Source organism: Podarcis tiliguerta (genome assembly GCF_965153285.1).
Source record: "Podarcis tiliguerta genome assembly, chromosome: 8".
NCBI classification, from domain to species: Eukaryota; Metazoa; Chordata; class Lepidosauria; order Squamata; family Lacertidae; genus Podarcis; species Podarcis tiliguerta.
Genome location: NC_139541.1, coordinates 56,053,556 through 56,060,000, shown reverse-complemented (window position 1 = coordinate 56,060,000; position 6,445 = coordinate 56,053,556).

Sequence of the window (6,445 nt, the reverse complement as noted above, 5' to 3'; positions counted from 1 at the left end):
TCAGGGGCACTGGAATGATCCAGGGGGGCAGTAGTAGCATCGGGTGCAATTGGGAGGGCCTTGAATAAAAATAAGGGACTGGTGGAAGCATGAGGAAAGATGAGAATAAAATTTTGAAAAACCATTAGTACATGCCTCATCTGTTGTGTAATCATGCTTACTGCCAGGTCAGGTGCCATTGTGCGATGGCAACACCACCTCCTCTGAATCCAGTGGTCCTGCTGAAGACGAGGGGTTTTCGTGGGCTTGAGTGAACTGTTTTCAGCTTCACCAGGCTGGGGAAGTGGATTGCAGCTTGCCTGCCTATTTGGCCAATGGCTGGCAGGTTGCAGCACTGGCCCCACCCATGGGGCAGATTGGACTGAGCTTACCCAAGCTAGTACACTCCATATGTTTTGAACTACAATTCCCAGGACTGGGGCTGATGGGAATTGTACACCAAAACATCTTGAGGTTGGTGAAGGTCTCTCTAACTATACAACCTTGTGCAAGTTTACTCAGAAGTAAGTCCCACTGCCAGGGCTGGTATCAGCATGTGGCATTCTTGGGTAGCTGTTGAGGCCCCAGCACCACAGTAGAGCCCACTCCTGCTCCCTCCAGTCTGGGGAGCTGATATTTTAATTTCCTATTATTATGACTCCAATGTAACCTTGGTCCAGGGCTTTGTAGGACATTAAAATGACAGGCCTCGAACTGCCCTGGAGGCCTGCCATTGACATTTCTCATTGTGGAAAATTAAAATGGTGGCTTGCCATCTGACCTTTGTTTGAAACTGGTGCCACTTCCTAATACTGGCAGGGGGCAGAGGCATTTTGTTGAGACACCCCTCTTCCTTGTATTCACTGTGGCTTTCTCTCAGATAAGTGCACAGTATTGCTGCTAATCAGATGGTGACAGCAGTCACGAAATTAAAAGACGCCTGCTCCTTGGGAGAAAGGCGATGGCAAACCTAGACAGCATCTTAAAAAGTAGAGACAACACCTTGCCAACAAAGGTCTGTATAGTTAAAGCCATGGTTTTCCCGGTAGTGATGTATGGAAGTGAGAGCTGGACCATAAAGAAGGCTGATTGCCGAAGAATTGATGCTTTTGAATTATGGTGCTGGAGGAGACTCTTGAGAGTCCCATGGACTGCAAGAAGATCAAACGCATCCATTCTTAAGGAAATTAGCCCTGAGTGCTCACTGGAAGGACAGATCGTGAAGCTGAGGCTCCAATACTTTGGCCACCTTATGAGAAGAGAAGACTCCCTGGAAAAGACCCTGATATTGGGAAAGATGGAGGGCACAAGGAGAAGGGGACGACAGAGGACGAGATGGTTGGACAGTGTTCTTGAAGCCACAAACATGAGTCTGACCAAACTGCGGGAGGCAGTGGAAGACAGAAGTGCCTGGCGTGCTTTAGTCCATGGGGTCACAAAGAGTCGGACACGACTAAACCACTAAACAACAACAATTGCTGCTAATATCAGTGACCATTGCACTTGGAATATAAGATGAGGCCAGAGTAGTTAACAAAAGGCTTTGCTGAAGGAAGAGGACAGGGAGCAATATTTATCTTTCTATCGCTTTCTATCCCATACCTCCTCCAATACACACACACACACTATAGAGCTGTCCTCACAACAATCCTGCGAGGTCTGCTTAATTTTGTTTTTTAGACTTGAGGGGGAAGCTGCTTTTCTATTTCAAATGCAACATATTTCAGTTTTTGCCACTAGAGAGCAGCAGGAATCAACATTCCACTTGCAGAGAAAGCCTGCTCTCCCATGCTGGGAAGGAATGATTGAGCTAGATAGTTAGATGATACACTATTAGATGGTCATCATGTTTTGTCTTTGGGAAGATTAGCACAGGGCTCTGTGAACACCTTATCTGGAGTCACTTTATTGAACTACGTAGGTGGGTCTTTTTATAATCCTACTGCCATGGCCATCCAATTGCTGTGTTAATGGAGGAGCCATTTAAACAGCGAAGGGAAATCTGGTCCTCCTTTATGTTGTAGGCTTATAACTGATTTATTATTGATTCATTGCATTTATATCCCACCTTTTTATCCAAGGAGCTGAAGGTGGCGTTCAGAGTTCTACCTCTCCTTATTTAATCCCCTCAACAACCTTGTGAGGCAGGTTAGGCTGAGAGGCAGTGACTAGCCCAAGTGTGGCTCATGGCCGAGTAGGGATTTGAACCCTGGTCTCCCAGGTCCTAGTCCAACACACTAACCACTACACCACACTGGCTCTGTTCCATCAGCCCCAGCCACCATTTCCAATGGCCAGGGGTGATGGGAGATGCAGTCTATCAAAACATTTCCCCACCATTGTATTAACACAAGAGATATGCTTGCAGGGGAGTAGTGTTCTAATCTAATGGGGGGCAACATCTATGAGGGGTGTTAAAAAAGAACTAAGAATCTCTGGAGTCACTCCATCTCCAGCTACTTAGCACAGGCCCTACAGACCAATGTCTTCTGAAAAAGTAGGCTCTGGCCTATGAAACAACAAGTGGCCATGTCTTTTAAAGGGCACCACAGGATGAGTTGGAGTTGTTGCTGCAACAAACATGGCTACCCACCTGCAATTTATCTAGAAAATGCTCTAGCCAACCACTTCTATACTGAGGCATATTTTTCTGCATTCTATGTCCCCATCCCATGGAGAGTTTACCATGGGGAGGTAAATGGTAACATCTGAGATGTCTATGCATCTATGATAATTCCCTCCTCACCAGAGGTATTATGTGTCTGAATGTGCTTTCTTGGGTTAGGCTGCAGGCATCTGACCTGGTCCTAGTTATGCTACTATTATGCTAGTTATGCAAGAGGACCTGGGGCAGTGGAATGTGTTTGTTTTCTCTGTTAATATCTACTTCCACAAAGTTATCACCTTTCCAGACACTGTTCTGGCAGGGCCAGTGTGCCTTTAACAGCAGGCAGAAATAATGTAAGAAAAAAAGGTTTTTCTGTGCTGGAGAAAGAAACCAGCACCTGTGGAAAGCCCGCCATTTACCCAACTGTTTAAAGCACAGGGTCTTGGCTGTAGCTCCTGCAGCACACGCAAAATAAATCTGTGGTAACAGGAGTGGGGAAATGCCACTCCAAGAAGCACAAAATGGTTCAACAATGCCAGCTGCATCATCAGCATCCATGGCAACACCACTGATGCCATCATCAGTCACAGATTGCATGGCAATGGCGCTGCTGTGAAAAACCGCTACAGAACAAGCCAGTCTACAGATGGTGATACACCCACACAATATTTCCCGGCACAGCCATGCCTGCCTCAAAGAAGAGAAAGAATGCTAGGCCCCAACCTCTGCTAAGAAGTAAGATTTCACCCTCCATTAAATGTTGCCTGGCAGCAGCCACTGCATCAGGCTGTAAGAGAGAGAAAAGCAAGGATGCAGGCACACTCTTTGGCCACTGTGAGAATAGGATACTAGTCTAGATGGGCCATTGGGTTAATCCAGCTGGCTTATGTTCTTATGCTGAGAGAAAGCAATATTTGGTGTCTCCTCTCCTTGAACTTTTCTATCCCAACTGGTCTTCAGAACAATTACCTATGAATATGAATGCAAGTTTGCTTATTTTTTCCTCTATCTAATCCATTTCCTGCTTGTGTTATGTCTGTGGAAATTGTAAGTCTGAGGGCATGGACTGTATTTTTTGTTATATGTAAACAACTCAATCTGTAGCTGAAGAGTGGGATAAAAGCATTCTCCAAATAAATACTAAATAAAAATGAGTCTTGCACCTGGGGGTTCCAGTCCCAGTATCTACACACACACAATTGTTCATAAGTACCCTTTTGACTGCACAACAGAGAACACACGGGGAGAACAGTTTTAAAGACCACTGGTGTCATGACCTTGGGATCAGATTCCCCTTTTTCAGGGGATAAGATGGAGAACTCTGAGCCAGAGAAGGAAATTGCATGCAGGGCCAGTCCCAGAAGCACATCTGCAACATGAGCCTGTAGTGCCAGTCTCCTCCCCTGCACCAGTGAGGATGCCCCATTGTCATCCTGGAACTCAAAGAACACCATCACAAAAGCCCCAGTATACCCAGAACCACCCTTGCTCCATTGGAATAAAAGATCATTGGAGCAGGCTGGGTTCCTTTAACTGAAGTGGCAACTTCCCAGCATAGGGCACAAGGCTGAGAACCACGGTGGGAATGTATGCTCCACTACGTTGGAAGTGTTGGGGTACCGCTCAGCTTGCACTGTAGGCAGACATACCTGCATGGGAAGAGTAGAAAGAGAGGAACCTCCAATCTTTCAGTATCAAAATGCAGTTTTACAAATTATGCTGCGACTGCTTTTGGAATACTGTGTACAGTTCTGGTTGAGTTGGGGGGGGGGAGAAGCTGTATGAGAGAGTCATGTCTGATTTCTGCTGGAATCCAAAGCTGTAGCTATAGGAGAAGCAAGACCCTCTTGGGGTGTCAATGCTGCGGGCCCCTCCATTGTACGCTCAGGTTGTAAATAAATCATATAAAGTGGTACCTCGGGTTACATACGCTTCAGGTTACAAACTCCGCTAACCCAGAAATAGTGCTTCAGGTTAAGAACTTTGCTTCAGGGTGAGAACAGAAATCGTGCTCTGGCGGCGCGGCATCAGCAGGAGGCCCCATTAGCTAAAGTGGTGCTTCAGGTTAAGAACAGTTTCAGGTTAAGTACGGACCTCCGGAACGAATTAAGTACTTAACCTGAGGTACCACTGTACCATAAAGATACCACTGTCTCCGCAGTTCTTCAAGGGAACTGAACTTTGGTCAAGCATCCAGAACTCCTGGAATCTCACACCACTTGGAGATTGGGGCACTTGGAGATTAGGGCAGTGTGCAATAATATTGTGGAGTTGGAAAAGGTTCAGAAAAGGGCAATCAACATGATCAAGGTGGAGAAACTTAAGAAAGGTGGTAGCATTTACCACCTTTTGGTTTAGAGAAAAGGTAAGTCAGAGGTTACATGACAGAAGTTTATAAAAGCAGGCATGGCATGGAGGAAGCGGACGGAGAAAAGTTTTTCTCCGCTTATCATAACTCTGGAACTCGTGGACAAAATCCAACAGAGCTGACTGTTGGAAGACTCAGGGCAAATAAAAGAAAATACTTCTTCACACAGTACATATTTAAACTATGGCCACCAACTTGGATGGATTCAAAAGATGAAGGAGGCAGCTATCAATGGCTACTAGCCACAATGCCGCCGCCTGCATGGGAAGAGTAGAAAGAGAGGAACCTCCAATCTTTCAGTATCAAAATGCAGTTTTACAAATTATGCTGCGACTGCATTTGGAATACTGTGTACAGTTCTGGTTGAGTTGGGGGGGGGGAGAAGCTGTATGAGAGAGTCATGTCTGATTTCTGCTGGAATCCAAAGCTGTAGCTATAGGAGAAGCAAGACCCTCTTGGGGTGTCAATGCTGCGGGCCCCTCCATTGTACGCTCAGGTTGTAAATAAATCATATAAAGTGGTACCTCGGGTTACATACGCTTCAGGTTACAAACTCCGCTAACCCAGAAATAGTGCTTCAGGTTAAGAACTTTGCTTCAGGGTGAGAACAGAAATCGTGCTCTGGCGGCGCGGCATCAGCAGGAGGCCCCATTAGCTAAAGTGGTGCTTCAGGTTAAGAACAGTTTCAGGTTAAGTACGGACCTCCGGAACGAATTAAGTACTTAACCTGAGGTACCACTGTACCATAAAGATACTTCTGGCGCACTGCCGCCGCCAGAAGAAGCAATCCCTCTCAGTATCAGTTGCTGGAAACCATAGGAGGGCAGGGTGCTCCTGCGCTCAAATCCTGCTTGCAGGTTTCCACAGTTATCTGGTGGGCCACTGTGAGAACAGGATGCGGGGCTGGAAGGACCATTGGATCAATGATGGCCTAATCCAGCTGAATTCTTCTTACGTTCTTATTTGAATGCCCCGGATTTTTGCTTCTTCTTAAACTGTGCGCTCATTAGGGTCTGGCACATGCGAGATTAAATGCTGCTATTATGCAACTCGGCATTTAACAACGCACATCGTTATCGTACGGTAACTGTTGGGAAATTATTTGCATTTTGTCTTTTTGTAAACTTCTAAGAAAATTATTCACTGAGGTGGCGGTGGGGAGACCCACGCGGGGGCGCGCTCCCGCGCCCTCCATGATTCCTGCGCACGCGGCTGTGCATTGTCCTCCTCGCTTCGCCATGAGGGCGCGCGCGCTCCCGCGCTCGGCCTCTCGCTCTCAGCTTTGTCCTCGGCGAAGAAGGAACTTGTCACGAGAATTAGACTTACTAATGTAGACTCGCCCACAGAGCACAGATTCCGGGTTCACCTAGACAGCCACAAGTGCGGAGGCGTTCCCTTGCTTGAAAGGAGGAAAGTTGCCCAGGGAGGACAAGAGAGTTTGGCACGCTTTTTAGCATCCATTAGGCGACAGGAGCGAGTTCCCGTCGCGA